Source organism: Suricata suricatta, chromosome 6 (assembly GCF_006229205.1).
Source record: "Suricata suricatta isolate VVHF042 chromosome 6, meerkat_22Aug2017_6uvM2_HiC, whole genome shotgun sequence".
In the NCBI taxonomy this organism is placed as follows: Eukaryota; Metazoa; Chordata; class Mammalia; order Carnivora; family Herpestidae; genus Suricata; species Suricata suricatta.
In genome coordinates, this window is record NC_043705.1 from 72,342,653 (window position 1) to 72,364,276 (window position 21,624).

The 21,624-nt window shown below is 36.0% G+C and overlaps 1 long non-coding RNA gene across 6 annotated transcripts in view; it reads left to right on the top strand.

Annotated features, from left to right (window-relative positions):
* The window catches only part of LOC115294678, a 116,120-nt gene that overhangs the window by 39,829 nt on the left and 54,667 nt on the right, over nt 1-21,624 (top strand). The gene's annotated exons all lie outside the window — the stretch shown is intronic.

The window sequence follows — 21,624 nt, forward strand, 5'->3', positions numbered from 1 at the left end:
AAAAATCAAAACACCAACTTCTGTTTCATGTAATTAGACTTATACAGAAATTAGAGGGTTCAGTAACAACTAGTTAATCACCTAATTTCGAGTATTTCTTTCAGAACACATCTCACACAATCCATCTGGTAGACAGTGATCGGGGAACCTGAATATGCTGGCCGTAAGCTATAACAAGGATACCAGCAAGAACTGCCTCTTCTTTGCCGACTGCATCCCAATATGCCCAATTTGTTTTATTTTGTATCATCTAAGATGCAGATCTTCTGCATAAAAATGGACTCATACCAAAACATTAGTGAGCAATCTGGGTTTCATTTGAGCTACTGCAGAAAACGAGGAGGAATGGTTCCATCCCACAGTTCATATTCTTATAGGACATCACTGATTTCTTATGTTCTTTCTTAGAAATCATGCCCCTAGGGGTTTATTCTCTCTGGCCCTTCACTCATATATCCATAAACGTAACTCACTTCTCTTCTCCTGTCAAATATTCCCCAGGAGCTCAAACTGCTCTGCTTCTATTTGGAAGAGTTACTTTTCCCTTCCTTTTAAGTGTTCATACCAGCCAATACCCAGACTTTCAGGAACCCAGTTCCTTCCCTTGACCTTAAGAAAAGTATTTTCCAAATAAAAATAGCTCTTTCTCAACAAAAGGAATTTTCATATTTTCTCCTAATAAATATCTCTCCACCTTTATAATGAGTCTGTATTTTCTAAAAACTAAACTTGAATTGAATATGTTTTGGTGTATTATTGAGGACCAAAGGATTATGATGTTAGGGGTTGAGCATGACCTTGAACAAAAGATAAATCATTGATTAGAATTAGCCTGTCCACCACCACTTGGTATTGCAGTATGGCTTGGAGATAATTAGCATAGAGTGATGCCCTTTAAAGATGTGAGGGAGTCAAGGTAGCTTTAACGGTCCCTTGGACTTCTAGGTCGATGAGTGACCTGAGGGGAATGAGAGACAACATAACAGAAACACTGAGCCTAAATTCAGTCCTTGGCTCAGGAATCTTCATTGCATATGGTGCCATGTTGATGTGCTGGGTTTCTTTCAATATTATCCGGTATGAAAGTTAACTGTTTGTTGGCAGGGAGTACCATTTATGAAGTTGGAGGATGCCCCAGAAAGTCTTTCTTCACTTAATCTTTTCAGACCCAGAATCAACTTCCTAAAACATTAAATCTGATTTCCAAATATTGGAAAAACAGAGTTTATGAATATTTATACCTAAGGTTGGATTCTGCTGAGAGCTGTGGCTTCTTTGTGTGGGTATGTCTAATCCCATCCCTGGGCTATGCTGTGACCCACAAATTAAGGGTCATAACTGATAGACAGAAACTGATAGATATAACTCCTGTTCAGTTATTGCAATATGTATATATCTGGGAATAGTTGAATTTTCCAAGAGCATTTGTAAATCCAGGTCATGGTAAACTCCCAAGTGTTTGAAGTCTCATCTGTTGTGGTCTAGGACAATGAGCCCAGACTGAACATGACTAAGTGCTGCTCTCATCATGGTGGAAACCATTGAGAACATAACACTGAAAGTCTTTATTCGTGGGTCATAGCTCACATAGCCTGTCTCATAGAAAATGTTATATAATTTCAGCCAGTGTAGTAGATAAAGCTAGCTTTTAGTAATATACCTTTGTCTCCCTTTCCTGGCAGATGGAAGGCTAGTCCTCAGCTCCCTTGCTATTTAATAGAGTTGTGCCACTAGATTTGATTAATGAAATGTGAGCAAACGTGATGCATATCACTTTCAGGAAGAATAGTGAAAAGGCCGTTTGCAATTCTTTTTTATCCCTGCTGATCATGAAGGAAGCCTCAGGTTCAGATAAAAGAGGCGACACATCAAAGCAATCTGGATTACTGGAGATTCTGTGGGACACAGCTGCCTCAGAATAACTCCTGAACCTGTGGTGAACTTTGTATAAAAGAAGAAATTAACTTGTATTTGAGATTTTTCCTCTTTTCTCTCTCTTTTCTTTTCTTTTATTTCCTTTTACCAGTATAACCTAGACTTTCTTGGCTAATAGAGCTATTGGTGTTATTATTATTTCTAAAGGTGCTCTTATTTAACAAGTACTTAATTTAATTTTTTTGGAATGCTCAAAATATAGGAATTTATAATTTTGAGTAATCATTAATTTTTCTTTTTTTATATGCTCACATCCAATTACCAATTCTATTAGGATTCTCCTTCAAAAGAGATCCCACATCCAAAATTCTTTCATGACTTTTATTTTTAAAAATTTTTAATGTTTACTTATTTATTTATTTTAAAGTGTTATTTATTTTTGATACAGAGAGAGACAGAGCATGAGAGGGGGAGGGGCAGAGAGAGAAGGAGACACAGAACCAGAAGCAGGCTCCAGGCTCTGAGCTAGCTGTCAGCACAGAGCCCGACACAGGGCTCAAACCCACGAACGTGAGATCTGACCTGAGCCGAAGTCGGAGGCTCAACCGACTGAGCCACCAGGCGCCCCTCTTTCATGACTTTTAAACCATCTTAATCTTTTTTCTGGATTACTATAATAGCCTTTTTTTTTACCAGATAATTTAAGTTTTTAAATTACAGTATAGTTAACATACAGTGTTATATTAGTTTCAGGTACAGAGTATTGTGCTTTTACAATTCTATACGTTACTTAGCGTGCATCATGGTAAGTGTACTCTTAATCTCCTCCACCTATTTCACCCATCCCCACACCTACCTCCTCTCTGGTAACCATCAGTTTCTTGTCTATAGTTAAGAGTCTTTGGGGGGTGTGTGTCTCTTTTTGTTTCCCCTTTGTTCATTTGCTTTATTTTTTAAATTCCATTCATGAGTGAAATCATATGGTATTATTTATTCTCCAACTAACTTATTTTGTTTATCATTATACTCTCTAGCTCTATCCATGTTGCAAATGGCAAGATTTCATCCCTTTTTGTGGCTGAGTAATATTCCATAGTAAATACATACCACATCTTCTTTATCCACTCATCTATCGATGAACACTTGGGCTGTTTCCGTAACTTGGCTATTACCACACTAGCCTCTTATCTTCTGCATTCTCCCTTACTCCCCCAATCTCTTAGCACGGCCTCCCATTCAATGCTAAACATAGCAGCTAGGGATCCTTATTTTAAAAGACAAGTCAGATGTGTCTCTTCTTCTTTCCAAACTTTCAAAAGCTTCCTATTTCACTTAATGTAATAGTTAAAGTCTTTACAAATGTCTGCAAGCCCTACCAATAGCTTTTTTATAAGGTTTAAAACTTCAAACTGCCTTCTGTATTCTCCCATGTCCCCCACACTAGAAAGTGAATATAGAAATATGCCTTCCTTGCTTTATTTTGAGGCTTTGTCATTGGTTGAAAAACTTAGTCATCAATAACTTATTGATTTTATTATTCTTTATCTCCCTCTATTGTAATATAAACTCCAAAAGAGTTATTTTGTTTATTGCTAGATTTCCAGCATCTAAAAATAGTGCCAGGCTTATTTAACATTCAATAAATAATTTTTAACTGAAGAAATAAAAATTTCTATCCAGTTAGGCCAAAATAATTTCGTTTCCATATTCATTATAAGTGAAGAGGGATATGTAATTATTTAAAAAAAGTGTATGTCCTTGGTTGTTTTAAGAAAGGGGCAGGGACAAGTTAAAAACATGTGCCATTAAGAGTGCAGATTAAGTTTCATAATTAATTATCATTATAGAACTTCATAATGTGTTTTATATCCTTTTGGGGTATCTAAGACAGGAAAGTTTATTATAATTTTTTGAGGCATAATTTGTCACATAAAACTGCTCTAATGAGAAGAGTTATAGAATTTTATTTAAAGCTTTAATCAGGTGTTCTACTGAAATGTTAAATATATCACTGTCTCTGTTAATATAAATTAAATAAGGAAGATGTTTTTTAATGGTACACAGGCAAGTTATGACAGGAGTTTACATAGACTTTTGAAAATTTGTTTATGTTTAACTGAATATAAGAATAATTCAGATTTTCCCTTAGGCATAAAATTTTTCTTTTAGTCACTTGTGATTAAAAAGTTATCATGCTATGAGAGAGCCAATCAATGGAAAACATCAAGCTTATAAATTTTGAAGAAATAAAAGTGATTTGATAGCATTTTGTAAAAATTCTTGATTTTGAACACGGAATTTAATATTGCTCCTCATCTCTTGGTTTTCTGAAGTGTGTTAGCATATTAAGAAGAGATGAATGGGTAACTACTTCTTTAGCTACACAGTTTTCCCAGTAAAATTACTCTGTTGAAAGTCACCTGAAGATTAGCACATTCATTATGCATTTTATAAAAGCTTAAATTAGGACCGCCTGGGTGGCACAGTTGGTTAAGCGTCAGACTTTCGTTCAGGTCATGATCTCACCGTCTGTGGGTTCTAGCTCCCCTGGAGGGCTCTGTGCTGACATCTCAGAGCCTGGAGCCTGCTTAGGATACTGTATCTCCCTCCCTCTCTGCCCCTCCCCTGTGCTCTTTTTCTCCCTCTCTCAAGAATAAACATTAAAAAATTTAGAAAAATAAAAGCTTAAAATTAAATGATATAATTTGGGGTGGATATTCTTGATAAAAACCTGATGAACTTCAATAATAGTGTGATTTTGTGCTAGAAATTATGTTTTAAACTTCTGTTTATATTACATGACTTTATTTTCACTAATTCCTATAGACTATCACTAAAATTTCGGTTCAACATAAAAATTGTTGGGTAATATTATTGAGATATTTTATTGAATGAAAATATTAAAAAAAGTAAGTGCAAAAAAGAGAAGATTTTCCAAAAATCATATTTAGTTATTTAAGGCTGTTTCAAAAGTTATGGCTTATTTATATCCTGAGAAGGCTATGTCCTCACTTGCCTATTTGTCATGCTCTCCCTACATATTATTCCCTGGGTACTACAGAACATCCGCTGGTAATATGATGCCATTTCTTTCCCCCTTGAAATTAAATAACACAACCCCATGAGGTACTACATAAATGCTTTCAGTTATAAACTTCAAAAATCTTAATAGTAGGATGCAAAGATGACCCGGAATTGTTTGGTTCACACCAAAAGTCAGTAAAGATTAGGAAATCATGAAAAAAATGGCAGAAACCTATCTTAAATATTTTATCTTAATACATGCATGTCCATTAATTCGTGAATTTTCTTTGAATACAAGTCTGCTTATGTCTTCTTTCTGGTATGAAACAGTACTCAAAATGTCATAATGGAATACTCAAATGGCATCATTTCTGATTTGTAGCTTCTGTTTCTTTAAAGTGAAATAGAAGTTAATGACACTTATAAAGCAATGTGAGTGCAGCCTCTTTTGACTTTTAAGGCGTTCTCCCCCAATTTTTACTGTTGCCTTGAACAGTAATTTGACAGCAACCTTTCAAAAATGACTCACCTTTATTGGTCTTTATAAGGCATTAAATTTTGTTTTTATAGATAAAAACTGTCCTTTTACATTCATATATCTTTTGTTTTGAATTTTACTGTTATATTTTGGCACTTATTTATAATATAGTAAAATAAAAAATATTGTATTAAATTTAAAACTATTTTATTAAAGTGTTAGTAGTTATTCATAATTTAATAAAAGTATTTTATTAAATAATATGAATAAGTACAACTCACTTAAATATATATGTGTGTGTGTGTATGTGTGTATATATATATATACATATATGTAATATATATATATACACATACATATAACTCATAGAAAGTTTACAACTTGAGGTCCCTGGGTGGCTCAGTCAGTTAAATGTCCCACTTCAGCTCAGGTCATGATCTCACAGTTCAGCAATTGGAACCCCACATTGAGTTCTGTGCTGACAGCTCAGAGCCTGGAGTCTGTTTCAGATTCTGTGTCTCCCTCTCTCTTTCTGCCCCTCCCCACTCACAATGTCTCTCTGTCTCAAAAATAAATAAGCATTAAAAAAAAAGTTAAAAAAATTAAAAAGTGAGAAAACTTACAACTCATCTGGGAGAGCAGGAGGAACTAGAAAGGAGCCTCACTGCAAGATTCATCAAACCATGGACTTCAGCCAGAGGGGGTCGAGGACATAAATGAGTGTCAAGTAAGGGAGATTTCACGGTTACTGTTTTTATGTCATACTATTGAGGTTTTATGTATCCCCTCCATTCCCATACTTAATACTTCTGAATATCTTACACAAATAGCAGCCAATCTTTCCAGAATTAGATTAGTACATTTAATTAATATTAAACAAGGTTATTCTAATTCTTGGTAGATAAAGGTCAATACTATGATTCTCAAGTTTGTACTATGCTTAGACAACTTTGCTTTCCTTTTGCTCTGTGTCTACATCCTTACACATTCTTCTTATGCCCATTTGTCACTCCTGGCTATTTTCTCATATACTCACCTACTACTCTGGGCTCCTGATGGCACACAGATGGGAAGAAGAAATTAGGAAGAACTCTCCCAAACAAAAGTATGTCGCAAGCAAAACAATGTTCTTCCTGAAGACCAAGAATAGCAAACTCATATAACCTCTTTGACCTTATTCCCCATGTAGTCTTTAAAAAGGCAAAGGAAGAGAAATAAAAGGAGCAATCCTCTTCCCAATTAGGAAGAGCCCTGTCGCTTATCCATAACAGAGGCAAGTTTCTTAGAGAAAAACTGAATGAGGAAAAGCCATATATAATACCACTGTGTACATGGGATTTTATTTTATTTTATTTTATTTTTAAATGTTTATTTTTGAGAGAGAGAGTATGTACATGTGAGTGCTCATGAGCAGGGGAGGGGCACAGTGAGAGACGGGGGACAGAAAATCCTAAGCAGCTCTGTGCTGACAACAGAGAGCCTGAAGTGGGGCTTGAACTCATGAACTATGAGATCATGATTTGAGCTGAAGTCAGACGCTGAAGCTCGGGTGCCCCCATGGGATTATAAATGACGCTTCTCAAAGGAAAGGGTCAGAAGTGTGTCTTTGGGGCAGGTAGGAGGATGGAAGCTGGACGATCAGGACCCCATGCCAGTTATCTCAGGCTGTAACACAAACCGGTTGAGAAAGTACTGCTTTAGTTTTTTCATTTGTCACATTAAAAACCCCAGCCGCCAGCATTGTTACCTACTTTAAAAAATATTTTAAAATTTATTTTTGAGAGACAGAGACAACATGAGCAGGGGAAGGTCAGAGAGAGAGGGAGATACAGAATCGGAAGACAGGCTCCAGGCTCTGAGCTAGCTGTCAGCACAGAGCCTAAGGTGGGGCTCGAACCCACGAACTGTGAGATCATGACCTGAGCCGAAGTTGGAGGCTTAACTGACTGAGCCACCCAGGCTCCCCACTACCTTTGTTTTTATCTTGTCCTCTTTCATATGTGAAGTGAAGCAAGAAACATCTTGAGGTCTGTCAGGTATATGGCTAATAGTAACCCATGTTTTATCCTCCTCCTATTGACCCAAATGGTCTTAACACTCAAGCGTTGAGGTGTTGCTCTTCCTTTTTAGGGGAGATTGCAGCATATTGGAAATGCTTTAAGGGCATATAATCCTTCACCACAGCTCCCTTGCATCATCCGTATGTGGGCCATTCAGCCTCCCCAGTGCCTGAAGCTTCCCAGAGAAACATCTGAAATAGGAAAGGACATTACTTTAACTGAGGTGACACACGACTCTTCTGTAGACTATATGCGTGACTGACTGTGAGTTTACGGTAATCTAACTCAAAGATACTTTTTATATTTGGCTAGCAACTTTAATAAATACTGAATTTGAATGTTCTTCAGTTACTACTTGCTTACTGTAATTTGCAAAAGGTGACTTCTTCCAGATTCTGTCATTCCCTATTTTTTATTTCTCTGTCTCCTCATTCCAGAGCGTCAACAGGAACATGAGATTATTACGGCAGCAGCTCCCACCCACAAAATTTTGAAAAACTGAGCATTCTAGAATTAAACATGATCAGTGCAGCAGGTACAATTTAAGCCAGTATTTCTCAAAGTATAGTCAGAGAACTTTCTGTATCAGAATCTTCTAGGGAGCGGAGTGAAAATACAAATTCATTGTTTGCTTCCCTATCATAACTATTATAATAGTTGGAATCTTGCTGAAAGGGTGGGGACAAGAATGACATTTTCTTATGTTTCCCAGTTGATTTTTAAACAAACTAAATTTAGAACCATTGGTTAAGAGCTAATTTCCATCTATTTAGCACATGCACACAAAAAGAGTCATAGCCCCAAAATTAATATGTTACTATCTAGATGAGTACCGTCTAGTAAAGACGTAATATAAGCCACACGTGTAATTTTGAATTTTCTAGTAGTTACATTAAAAAGTATAAAGAAACAGCTAAAAGTAATTATAGTAATGTATGTAAATCACTGTATCAAAATACTATTGTTTAATGTGATTAAAATAAAATTAATGAGATATTTTAAATTTTTTTCTTGTACTAAGTTTTGAAATTCAGTAAGTTTTTTTATATCTAAGGAAACTCTTAATTTAGGCCAGCCACATTTCAATTGGTCAGTAGCCATGAGTGGTTAGGGACCACTAGACTGGAGACAGCAGGTCTAGATTCACATTGCTGTTACCAGCAATAGGCCAAAAGAGCTTTGGTGTTTTCTGGAGTGAGGGAGTAGACAGCAGAAAAATAAAATAAAATAAAATTTAAACATAAATAAGTAAAATAATACATAAATTTAAAAATAAAACAAAACAGAATAAAATATAAAGGCTTTTTGATTCCAAACCCCCAAGAGACCAATCAGTTCTCATCAGTTATTCGGGAGTCCATGTCCATTGACTGCATGGTTTACATCTCCATGATACGGGCTTTCCTGAGATCCTCCTCTTATTTCTTTTTCTGAAATATTCAGTTATCTTATTGTTTTGGCCCTACAGTCCTGAATTGAGGGTGGCTTGTGCCCAGTAACAGAGCCCACTCTGTAAACTGCCTTAGTCCCAGCAGAACCCCAGCTTCTTTGGCTCCTATCACTGTCCTAAGCTCTTCCTAGCACTGTATATGCAGGAGCTCATGGAGAAGCTCTTCTGCCATGTCTCATTCCACAAGTCTTATTCCCCAGATCTCTTTGGTTGGTGTTGAAATCACACAGCCATGCAATTATTCTCCTTGCAGTGATATAATCATTGTTTTCTGCCTCCCGTTTTCCTGGTCCAGCAGGAATTGCTCAATTTTCTTTGGAGTTATGTATTACTCCTTCTGCCCTGGCTGAAGAATAGGATAAAGAGGAAAATAGATCCCAGAGTGGAGAGCACAGTGCAGTTTATCAATGTAATTGGCATTGCAAAGTCAGAAGTTTATATACTAAGGCTCTGCCTTGAAGCTACCCTGATACTCTAGAACTGAATCTTTGTCATCACCAAGTCCATTGTCTTATTTGGTCCTGTCCTGGTGCAATACCTGTGCTCTTCTTGTGGGGATTTACCCATCAATAGTGCAATAACCCTTCCAGTTTGAGGTTCTTGAGTGATCTTACTCTCCAAACTTTAGTATGTATCACTTTGGTACACTTATCTACCCCAGATATGGGTGATCAGAATTCCAAACTCTGAATTGCAGGTTATTAGGTTGGGCTTTGGACTCCTACCCCAATGTACCTGGAGCCTGCTTCAGAACCTGTGTCTCCCTCTCTCAGACTGAGAGACCATTCACTAAGACCTGCACCCTAAACCTGAACTCTCAAATTATGACTGCTTGAATGGACTGAAGGGCAAGAAAACAAGAATACAAGAAAGAGTTAATCATAGAAACAAAAGGCATTTCTTTCAGAGGCCTGAACTTGAGCTGGAATAAACTTAACCCCCTAAACATTCTTAAGGCTGAAGTTATATTGTAGTTGTAATGTAGGCAATGAGCCACAGAAATAAGAACAGTTCCTCCATAATTAGTAGATAAGATATATTTTCATATCACATTAGAGTTGTTGCAAATATCTTGCAATGTTGTCTCCAACCATCACTACTCTGAAATTATGGTGGTTGTTAGACTGCCATTAGATCTCATTTAATAAAGAAGAACACATTACTCTAAAATTAAATTTTAAAAAATGTTGATAACTATGCCTCAATAAAATTGGATTTTCTCAGAATTTTACATATTTTAATGCATTTAAAAACTATTGTGAGAAGAAGTCTATGGTTCTACTAAAATGTAAAAAAGGTCCATGGCACAAAAAAGTTAAGGACCTTAGTACAGGGAAGAATAGTCTCTTTATTGAGACACTGGAGAGGTGTATTGCTTAATTCTGTGAAGATAAAAAGTGCACAAGTACTTACTCATCAGAAGAGAGTCTTGTCCCAGCCCCAACTCCTCATTCCAGAGTACCGTTCACTCTAGTGTTCTAGTTGTCTACACATCTTCTCTGATTTGTTTGCTACTCCTTAATGATTGAATGGCTCCGTTTTCCATCAAGGATAAGATTTTAATCACAGATCTCAAGCCCATTATGAACATTAATTAATGCCTGGCATCTCTTAATTAAGTAGGTAAAAACTGTGATCATTTCACAGATGGGAGAATCAGGTCTAGGCAAGTTTGGTGACTTGTTCTTAGGCCATCCAAGAAATTACAGTCAATTTCCAGAATCAATGATTATTCTTATATGCAAGAAGTTTTTTAAAATTTATCATATACCAATCTGTTGCAAAAACAAGCAATGTATTTTGCAAAATATTTCATTGATATAGATATAGAAATAATCTTTCTTAATATAAAAACATTTGATGGTATCAATAGGCATACTACTCCAGTACCAAGAATTTATTTGCTGGTTGTTCTCTGAAAAATAATAGATGTCTTGGTTGGAGAGAAAAAGCTCCAATCAAAAATAAACCATTAAAGGGGCTCAGTAGGTTAGGCATTTGACTTTGGCTCAAGTCATGATCTCATGGCTTATAAGTTCAAGCCCCGCAGCAGGCTCTGTGCTGACAGCTCAGAGCCTGGAGCCTGCTTGAGAACCTGTGTCTCCCTCTCTCTCTGCCCCTCCCCTGCTCATGCTCTTTCTGTCTCTCAAAAATAAATAAACATTAAAAAAATTAAAAAATAAACCATTAAAAACTACTGTCTATTTTAAAATAAAACAGTTCATTTCTTCTTCTGTTTAGAAGTTTACCCAGTATGAGAAAGAGAGAGGAACAAAATGAACATAAGTCAACAAAATGCATTTATTTAACTTTTGCTCTCGAAAATGCTTAGAAAATTGCCACAAAAGATCACTTGCAGTTAGTGAGTATGGACATCTCTTGTCTTTTTGTGGTCAATTTGTTTCTTATGGATTCATGTTGCTTTGATCAACTGTGTTTATGTCTGATCTTTATCTTTTTTGTTGTTTGACTAGTCTCTCAGGTTTCACAGCATAGTGTAAAAAGTTAGAAAATTCTTTGTGAATCAACTTTTCAAATAGTATTCACTTTTAGCTTTTGCTTTGCTAAATTCCTACTGACCTGGGAAGGGAAGCATAAGGACACACAAACAAAAATGAAGGGCATAAGTGAAAAATAACTGAGAGAGAAGGGATGGCTTCTCCTTACAGAAAAATTCCCATTAATATATGTAGAGAGAGTAAGGTGAATCTAAAATCTTTATTAGACTAACACCATGGTGATAATTATCAGAAGAAAAATGGATTGAAGGATGCTAAAATTAGTGGGCAAAAATTAGAGAAACAGGATATTAGCATAGCCTCAAATTATCTCCCGTAAGACATTTATTAATGACAAGGGAAACAGAATGATTACGTAAAGAAACTTGGCAGACAGCACAATGTCTCCTGACACTCACTGAGAAGGGCACGATGCCATTTCTGGGCTGTTCCTGCCAAAAATGCAAAACCTTGATCTAAGAGAAAGCAGACAAACCCAAATTGAGGGATATGTGGCAAAGTAAGTCCACTAGGACTCTCTTCCAGAGTATTAAAGTTATGAAAGACAAGGGAAAGCCAAGGGACTGTCACAGACTGAAGAATACTAAGGAGACAGGACTACTAAATGCATTGTGGGATCCTGGATTAGGTATGGAACAGATAAAGGACTTTAGTAGAAAAATGGTCACCAGATTAAGGTCTGTAGTTTAATCCCAGTAGTGCACCAGTGTTAACTTCCTGGTTTTGATGACTATATTCTGGTCTGTAAAATGTTAACACTGGGGGAGCTGGATGAAGGGTATAAACCAACTCTACTACTTTTATGATTTTCCTGTCATTATGAAGTTACTTTAAAGTGTAAATTTTAAAAATCAAGAAGTCTTTTGTGTCAATTTTCTAAATAGCTCTCCATTGGTGATGGGAAAAAAAAGAGGATTTTGACAGGCTTGGAATATCTGTATATCTTTCTAACATAGTCCAATAACCCCTTCCCTGTGCATATACAGTTTGATAGCTTTACTTCTTTCAGGTACATAGGAGATTATAGCTTTTTTCTATGTGAAATAGTCTATTTTTTTCCTAAAAAGGCACTCAGAAAATAGTTGTATAAAATGGGAATAATGATTGTTGTCCTGCCCATCCTGCTTTTCCCTGCTGAACTCACAGGGTTGTCATAAAGTATAAGACTAGATAAAGGAAGTGGGAAGTATTTTGAAAGTTGTAAACATTGTGGAGGTGTAAGATTCTGTTTTGATTATTCATGGAAAGTTGGCTAAAATATTTTTATGATTTGTATATACATTGAGTCAGTTTCTTCTCTTACTTTCCATATATTCCAATGATATTCCTACTTATTTACCAGGGTTATAAATTCAAATTGCTCTTAAAAAGGAGAACTAAAAGAGGGAGTGTGAGTATTAGCTACCAAACTCCAGCTAGTCATCTTAAACCATGTTCTTCACCTTTGTCCCACACTTTTATCCTCTTCTAGACATATGAAATTATAGACAAGAAGAAGAAATTTTAGAACAGAATAGAGCCCTCGAAGTAACTTAGTAATCTTTAAGTATGCCTGATTACAGGAGGATTACAGGAATCCTCTAATGAGGTCATTTCAAGCATGACTTCTTAGAACTCTGAAATCATGATCTGTGAGAGGGACTCTAGAATCTATATTTCCAATATGCCTTTGAACTGGTTATTATTGGCAGGCAAATTTAGAAGTACTCTAACTTTCTAGGTGAATTGAGAGAAAATGACCAAATTTACTAAAAAGGTTGTGTACCCTATCTTTGGTAAATATTAATTTTGGGGATAAAGTCTAGAATAGGACATAACTATATAAACAAGTGTGGTATATACTTTAGCAGAGGACTAAACAAAGCTGAATGCAATGAATTCTTTGAGAGGAGTAGGATCAAGAAAGCCGCAGAGGCCTTTGTCATACTTCACCTTGTAGCTAGACAGCAGAGGACAGATATTCCAAAGAGAGGGAACATTGTACAAAGGCACAATAACGTGCAGGCATTTTCAGGGATTAGGAGTGGTCCAGGGCCTGGACTGTGGTGTGCAAGACGGTGATGGTGAAAGATGAAAGATGAAAGTGAGATTGGTGTCAGATTTTGAAAACCTGAACTATCTTGCTAAAGGGTTTGTTCTTATATGACACCAAAAGCACAGGCAACAAAAGCAAAAATAGATGAGTGGGGCTGCATTGATTTAAAGTTTCAGTTGTAGCAAAGACAACCATTAACAGAACGAAAAGGCAACCTATGGAAAATATTTGCAAACCATTTATCTAATAAAGGGTTAATATCTAAGACATATAAGAAACTCATAAAACTCAGTAAAGTTTTTTAAAATGGCTAATAGACATTGAATAGACATTTCTTCACAGAAGATATACAAATGGCCAAGAGTTACAAGGAAAGATGCTGAATGTTGCTAATCATCAGGGAGATGCAAGTCAAAATCATGAGATAGCACCTCACATCTGCTAGGATGGGCATTATAAAAACAAGCAAGCAAACAAACAACCAATCAGAAAGTAGCACATGTTGATGAGGATGTGGAAAAATTAGAACATCTGTGCATTATTGATGGGAATGTAAAATGGTACAACCACTATGGAAAATGGTATGGAGTTCCTCAAAAAATTAAAAATATAGTCTATTATGATCCAGCAAGCCTACTTTTGGTTATTTATCCAAAAGAGTTAAAAACAGGATCTCACAGTGATATTTTCATTCTCATGTTCATTGCAGTTATTTACAATAGCCAGGAGGTGAAAACAACCTAAATGCCTATTGAATAATGAATAGATAAAAAAAATGTGACACACACACACACACACACACACACACACACACACAGGAATATTTTTCAGCTTTTAAAGAGAAGGAAAAACTATCATATGCTACAATATGGGTGAACCTTGAAGAAATTTTACTAACTGAAATAACCCAGTCACAGAAGGACAGTACTGCATAATTCCACTCATTTAAGGTATCTAAAGTAATCAAACTCAAAGAAACAGAAAACAGAACTGTTTGCTAGAGAGTAGTGGGAAAGGAGGAAGTGGGGAGTTGCTGTTCAATCCTGTATTTTCTATTTCCATTTAAGTAACAATTAGCCAGTTTCTTGAACTTGAGTTCTAAGAATAATCTTTGACCTATTCAAGATTTTACCTTCCTTCTTTCTCATTCTTTCTTTTCTTCCTTCCTACTTTCTCATAATTATTTGCTGGGCATTGTCCTAGTCATTGACGGTGCTAGTGAAAAAGCAGACATAGCTCCCATTTCTCATGGAGCTTACAATATAGTGAGGAATACAGATAATAAACATAACAATGAGTAAAATAATTACAGGGTAATGTGATAGAAATTTACTGAGATAGAAGGATTGGAGGAGCCCAATTCAGCTAGGCTCCCTAAAATTGATACCTAAGGGTAAGAAAGTCAATGTCAAATTCTGCTAAAAGATGAGCAGTTATAAACACCAAGATCTTTTGTTCTGAAACAGTCACTTTAAAAAATTTTTTTAAAAATATCTTTATTTTTGAGAGAGAGAGACAGAAAGGGAGGGAAGGAGAGAGAGAGAGGGAGGGAGAAAACAAGTGGGGGAGGGGCAGAGAGAGAAGGAGACACAGAATCTGAAGCAGCTCTAGGCTCTGAGCTGTTAGCACAGAGCACACCGCTGGGCTCAAACTCACAAACCATGAGATCATGACCTGAGCCAAAGTCAGATGCTTAACTGACTGAGCCACCCAAGCACCCCTGAAGCAGTCACCTTTAAGAGATGAATAGGCAAACTCACAGACTCGGAGAAAGATTTACAGCTTTCATTTTTAATAAAAGACTTGCATTCATTGCATGTTCATTGCAGCATTATTTATAAGAGCCAAGACGTGGAAACAACCTGTGTCCACTGACAGAGGAATTGGTAAAGAAAATGTGGTATATGTATATGGAATACATATATAATATTACTCAGCCATAACAGATAATTAAATTTTGCTATTTATGACAACATGGTTGGACCTTGCAGGCATTATACCAAGTGAAATAAGTCAGACAGATAAAGATAGATACCACATGATCTCACTTATATGTGGAAGCTTTAAAAAAAAAAAAGCGTATAGATACAATGAACAGATTGGTGGTTGCCAGAGGTGGGGAGTGGGAGTTTGTGGAGGATCAAAATTACAAGTTTCCAGTTGTAAAATAAATAAGTCATGAGGATGTAATGTACAGCATTGACTAGAGTTAATAATACTATACTGCATATTTCAAAGTTGCTTAGAAGTTCTTATTACAAGAAAACAGTTTTTTAACTGTATGATGATGGATATTTACTAGACTTAAGTAATCATTTCTCATATACACAAATATTGAATCATTACATTGTATATCTGAAATTAATATGTTATATGTCAATTATACTTCAGTAAAAAAAGACTTGTATTTAGAATATAAAGAATTCACAAATTTCAACAATAAGAAACTCAAAAAACATAAACATAAGTTTTGAACAGACACATTACTCAAAAGCATATTGATGGGGCTCCCTGGGTAGCTCTGGCTCTGTCGTTAAGAATCTGAATCTGGTTCAGATCATGATCTCATGGTTCCTGAGTTCTAGTCCCACATGAGGTGAGCTCAAGCCCTGCTTTGGGTGAACACCCACTTTTCCCTCTCTCTCTCTCTCCCTGTCCTGGGATTCTCTCTATCTTTCTCTTTCTCTCTCTCTCTTTCTGCCCCTTACTCACTTGTGCCCCCCTCATTTCAATGGCGATATTAATGAATGTGGATAATGAAATGTGTCACCATTTGAAGGTCTGAGTAACTCAGTGAACCAACAGTTCTTAAATGATCAAAGCATGAAGTTACAAATTATGAATAGTAAAAAATTCATTTAAAGTGCAAACAGGACCAATAGTTTTCATGTAAGACAGTATATTAAATAAAAAGTTTAAATAAAAGGCAAAAGATAAATTGAGAAAACTATTTTCAATACATATTACCACTGTCAAAGTAAAAAGTACATTATATTAATGCATATAACAGATCATTGATCTGTTTCTACTTGCTCAGGTATAAAACTGAAGACTTTTTTTTTTAGATCATTGCTTGAAAGTATGCTGTGTCAAATTTTCTTTTTCATCCCTTAACACTTTCTTGGACAGGTTCCTAAAACCTTCTAGTCACTTTGTTATTAAGCAGATCCTAAGTAGTTTAAAACCATAAGCTTGCATCCCCATCTTCAGTACCATCGAAAGCTGTGTCTCTGGCCAGTGGAAATGACTTCAGAAAATGGGTGTAGGGGTTGAGGGAACACTACAAAAACTGTCCCATATTCAAATACTCAAAAACAGTAATTCTGACACTTATTCTGTGCTCTGCAGTCCTGTGCGTTATCTGGGGTGGCGAACAGTTAAGTGGGAAGAGGCTGGGAGAAATAGGGTTGTTTTTACTGCCTCTTTGTCAACCTTGGTGGTAGAGGAACTGTCTGGTTACAAGTTTTGCTGGCATTTTGATGTTGCTACTTATCATAGAGGATACATTGTACCTCTGGACCTCAGCTTTAAATCTGAGCCTAGATTCCAGATAGGAGACATCCAATTCTTATATAAAAGAGTAACACAACAATAGAAAAATAACAGAAGAGCTTAAGAAGAAAATGCATAGCAATATAAATGACTGATAAACTGATTATCTGATAAATCATTTTATCTGATTTATCAAATTATCTGATTTGCTCTCCCAGGTAATCAGAAAATTAGGCCAGTATAACAATTTTGCTCATTGTATTACCATTAAAAGTTATAATACCAAAAAGTTTCAAGTTGTGGAATAATAGTGCTTTTCATTCACTCCTAATGGGATTTATTTATTTATTTATTTATTTAAATTTTCATTTCGAGGGGGAGAGAGAGAAAGCACAAGTGGGGAGAAGGGCGGAGGGAGGGAGAGAGAAATCTCAAGCAGACTCCACATTCAGCATGGAGCCGGACAAAGGGCTCAATCCCATGAACCTGGGATCATGACCTGAGGCGGAATCAAGAGTTAGATGCTCAACAGACTGAGCCACCCAGGCACCCCAGGGGACTTTAAAACAGAATAGCAGATATGAAGAGCAATCGATGACTTGTGTTGAGACTCACAGATTTTTCCATACCCCCCTGATCTAGGAATTCTTTTTCCAGTTATCTATTCAAGAAAGTGATCTTAGATGTTACCAAAGAGCAAAAATTATCTCCATGAAATTATAAGAGTAAAATTACAACCACATAATTGGTTATAAAGAGGAGAGTTGTTAAAATATTTATAACCATGTGATTGCAATATTGTATAGCTATATTAGGGTTCTCCAGAGAAACAGAGAAAATTATATATTCTATGATATCATATATATACACAAATATTCTTCATACCTGATGCTCGTTCTTTCTATATAAATACGTATTTTATAATAAATTCACATATATGAATATAAGAAATTCACTATGGATTACAAATAAATTAATATGTGAATTTATTATAGACATTGGCTCATGCAGTTATCGAGGTGGAGAAGTCGCATGATCTGCTACCTTCACGCTGGAGAACAAGGAAAGCTGGTGGTATAATTCAGAGTGAAACCAAAGGCCTGAGAACCAGGAAGCCCCTGGTGTGAGGGGCTCTAGAGCTCTGATATCTGATTTCCAAAAGCTAGATTCCCAACTCCAGAAGAGAGAATTAGCCCTTCCTGATCCTTTTTGTTCTATATAGCCCCCCTCCAGAGATTGGATAATGCCATCCACATTGATGGGGCTGATCTTCCTTACTCATTCTACTGAATCGAACGTTAATCCCTTCCAGGAACTCTCTAACAGACACATTCAGAAATAATATTTTACCAGCTATCTGGGCATATCCTTAGTCCAGTCAAGTTGATATATAAAAATAACCACCACAATAGCTAATAAAAATAATGCTTTTAAATACTTTTTAAATTTATGGGAACTGCTCAGAGTACATTGCTAAATAAATGAAGCTGAATTAAAAAATGGAATGCATATTATGATTCTAAGTTTATTCTTTTTTTAAAATTTTTTTAATGTTTTATTTATTTTTGAGACAGAGAGAGAGCATGAGAGGGGGAGGGACAGAGAGACAGGGAGACACAGAATCTGAAGACAGGTTCCAGGCTTTGAGCTGTCAGCACAGAGCCTGACACGGGGCTTGAACCCACGAATGTGAGATCATGACCTGAGCCGAAGTCGGACACCCAACCGACTGAGCCACCCAGGCGCCCCTAAGTTTATTCTTTAAATACCACCTAAGCATATAAAAATGGAAGAAAAGGATTTATGATTATGTATTAAATAAATAGTAAATAAATTGGAATATAAAACTGAATATATAGTGTGAGTCTAAGTTTGATCTTTAACTACACAAACATATAAAAATGATTTGAAGAAAAAATTTGTACTGTTGGGTGTATTATGTAATTAGGGTACATTAAGATAATTCTTGGGGCACCTGCATGGCTTAGTCAGTTGAATGTCTGATTCTTAACTTTGGCTCAGATCATGATCTCACAGTTTCTGGGATCAAGCCCCATGTCAGTCTCTGTACTGACAATGCAGATCTTGCTTGGGATTTTCCCTCTCCATTCTCTGCCTCTCCCCTATGTATAACCCCCCCATTCTTTCTGAAAATAAATAAACATTAAAAAAATTATTTGAATGATATAGTCATTTGTATTTACCATGTTTCACTGAATTATTTAAGTGTATAATTGGGAGACAACATCATGTCACTAAAAATATTCATTCGGTACTTTTACATAAATCAATGCCAACCTAAGAAATATCAAAAGATAAAGCACAGTCACTATTCAAGGTCTAGTATAAGGAAAAGAACATATGCATTCAAGTTAAAAAGCTACAGGCGATAATAAATTGTCAGTATTAAGGACACAGGAAATGCAATAGGAGTTCCAATTCCAAGGAACGATTGTTTTTAAAGGAACAGTGGCAACAGAGGAAGTAAGAAATAGTTGGGCTTCTATAAAAGGATATAATTTTTAATAGTTTATTTGTTATTGAGACAGAGAGAGACAGAGTACGAGTGGGGGAGGGGCAGAGAGAGGAGGGAGACACAGAATCTGAAACAGGCTCCTGGCTCTGAGCTGTCAGCACAGAGCCTGGCGTCAACTGCTTAGCCGACTGAGCCACGCAGGTGCTCCAGGATGTAATTTTTTAAAAAAGAAAAAAAATAGAAGCAAAAGAAATAATATTAAAAGAAGCTTGAAATTTTCTTGACCATTATAGTAGTTTCCTAAGGCTGTCATAACAAAGTACTAAAATCTAAAGGCATAAAACAATAGACACATATTATTTCACAATTTTGGAAGCGAGAAATGTGAAATCAAGCTGTTGGCAGGGCTGTACTCCCTGTGAAACCTCTAGAGGAATCCTTCCTTGCCTCTTTCTAGCTTCTGGTGGTTTGCCAGAAACCTTCAGTGTTCTGCTTACAGACATCACTCCAATCTTCCATCTTTACGTGGTATTCTCCCCAGGTCTTCACGTCATCTTCCTTCTGTTCATGTCTGTCTTTGTGTCTAAAATTCACCCTTATATAAGGACACCAGTCATATTGGATTAAGGCCCATCATAATGACTTCATTTTAAGTTGATTGTCTCTGTAAAAACCATATTTCGAAATAAGGTCACATTTTGAGGTAGGTTAAGACTTTGAAATATCTTTTTGGGGGACACAACTGACCTCATAGTGGCAGTTTTATTGAACAATGATTTGGAAGTAACACACTAAGTTTGGAGAGAGTTTCTAGGGCATGAATACTAGGCTAAGAAATTAAATTTGTTTTTTAAAAGAGGTAATAAAGAGCCACTGAAAGTGTTCAAAAAGAAAGACCCAGCTTTCCTGTCAAGCTCCCACTGAAATGGCAGGAAAGTTTTATTTATTTTTCTGTCTTATTTGTTTGTTTATTTTGGGAATGAAATCATAACATCACTCTTTAATAGGTAAGATATGAGGAATGCATGGAAGGTAGAAAGCAAATGATGTCAGATGGAAAAAAGAAGCAACAGCGACCTGGAATGGCAGTGGGAAGTTGTTCTCCCTGAGAGAGTTCTGGAGAAGCTCTGAGTTGAATCCATGCAAAACAAAACAGAGCAAAACATGTGGGACATGGAGAAGTCTGAAATGTTTTATGTATAAAAGGTGCCAAGATTTCTATGAACTGGAAAGTCTATTCAAAATTTGCACTGTTAACACTGTTCAGTGACTCATCGCATAAAATCTATAATGGGCTTAATTTTCACAGACCACATGTTAAGTAATTGTTCTTGATATATGGCTTTATTATGACATCATTCTCATTTAAAAAAAACTTTATTTCTGGAAAATCTTCTATAAAAATTTTTCATCTATAACCATTTTGCATTAAATTACTGGAAAAGTCTCATCAAAATATTAAATGCCTTGTTAGAGACTCTGTTACTGCAAATCCAACTTAACACTCTCAAACCTGGAATTCTGGATGCAGGCTCACGCTTGGGGGGGCCAGTAAGGAGCCTAGATTTTATAGCCTTAACTGTTCTCCTACATGAGACGTAAACAGGATTCTAATTTCTAACTTATCTCTGAATGAACTTTGGAAAGTCAACTAATCTTATAAGTAAAACAAGATTAAATGTAATATTGGATAAATTTTTAGTTACTGGAAAAAAAATACCTTCTTTCCTTTTGGTCTCAAGAATTTCAGATTATTTGTTAGAAATATCACAAAATACTGGGGGAAATGAGCATTGAACAAAATATTCTATTGTAGTCAATTGCTGAGATCTTATGAAAATGGGAAAACTGCCTTCCATGTGCCTATTCTTTGCCATGGGGTTTATTTTTCTGTAGTAACTTTATTTCAGGAAAGGAAGACTTATTTAGATACATATGTATTTGGCAGTCTGTGAGTAGTGGAAAGAAGGAAAATTTGTGTGAGTAATGATTTGTTCTGACTCATATCTGCTTTCAAGTTCTAATTGAACCTGAATTTGACTGTCCTCCCCCACCCTCCCCACTCCTCCCTTAACTGGAAGCTTGAGGATAGTAAATGTAACTGTCTTGTGTTTCAAACAGATCATTTTAAAGTCATGAAGAGAATGGATTAAATTACAGATTATCATTGAAGAGATTAATACATGGCAAATATTTCAGGATAGTGGGCCTCAGA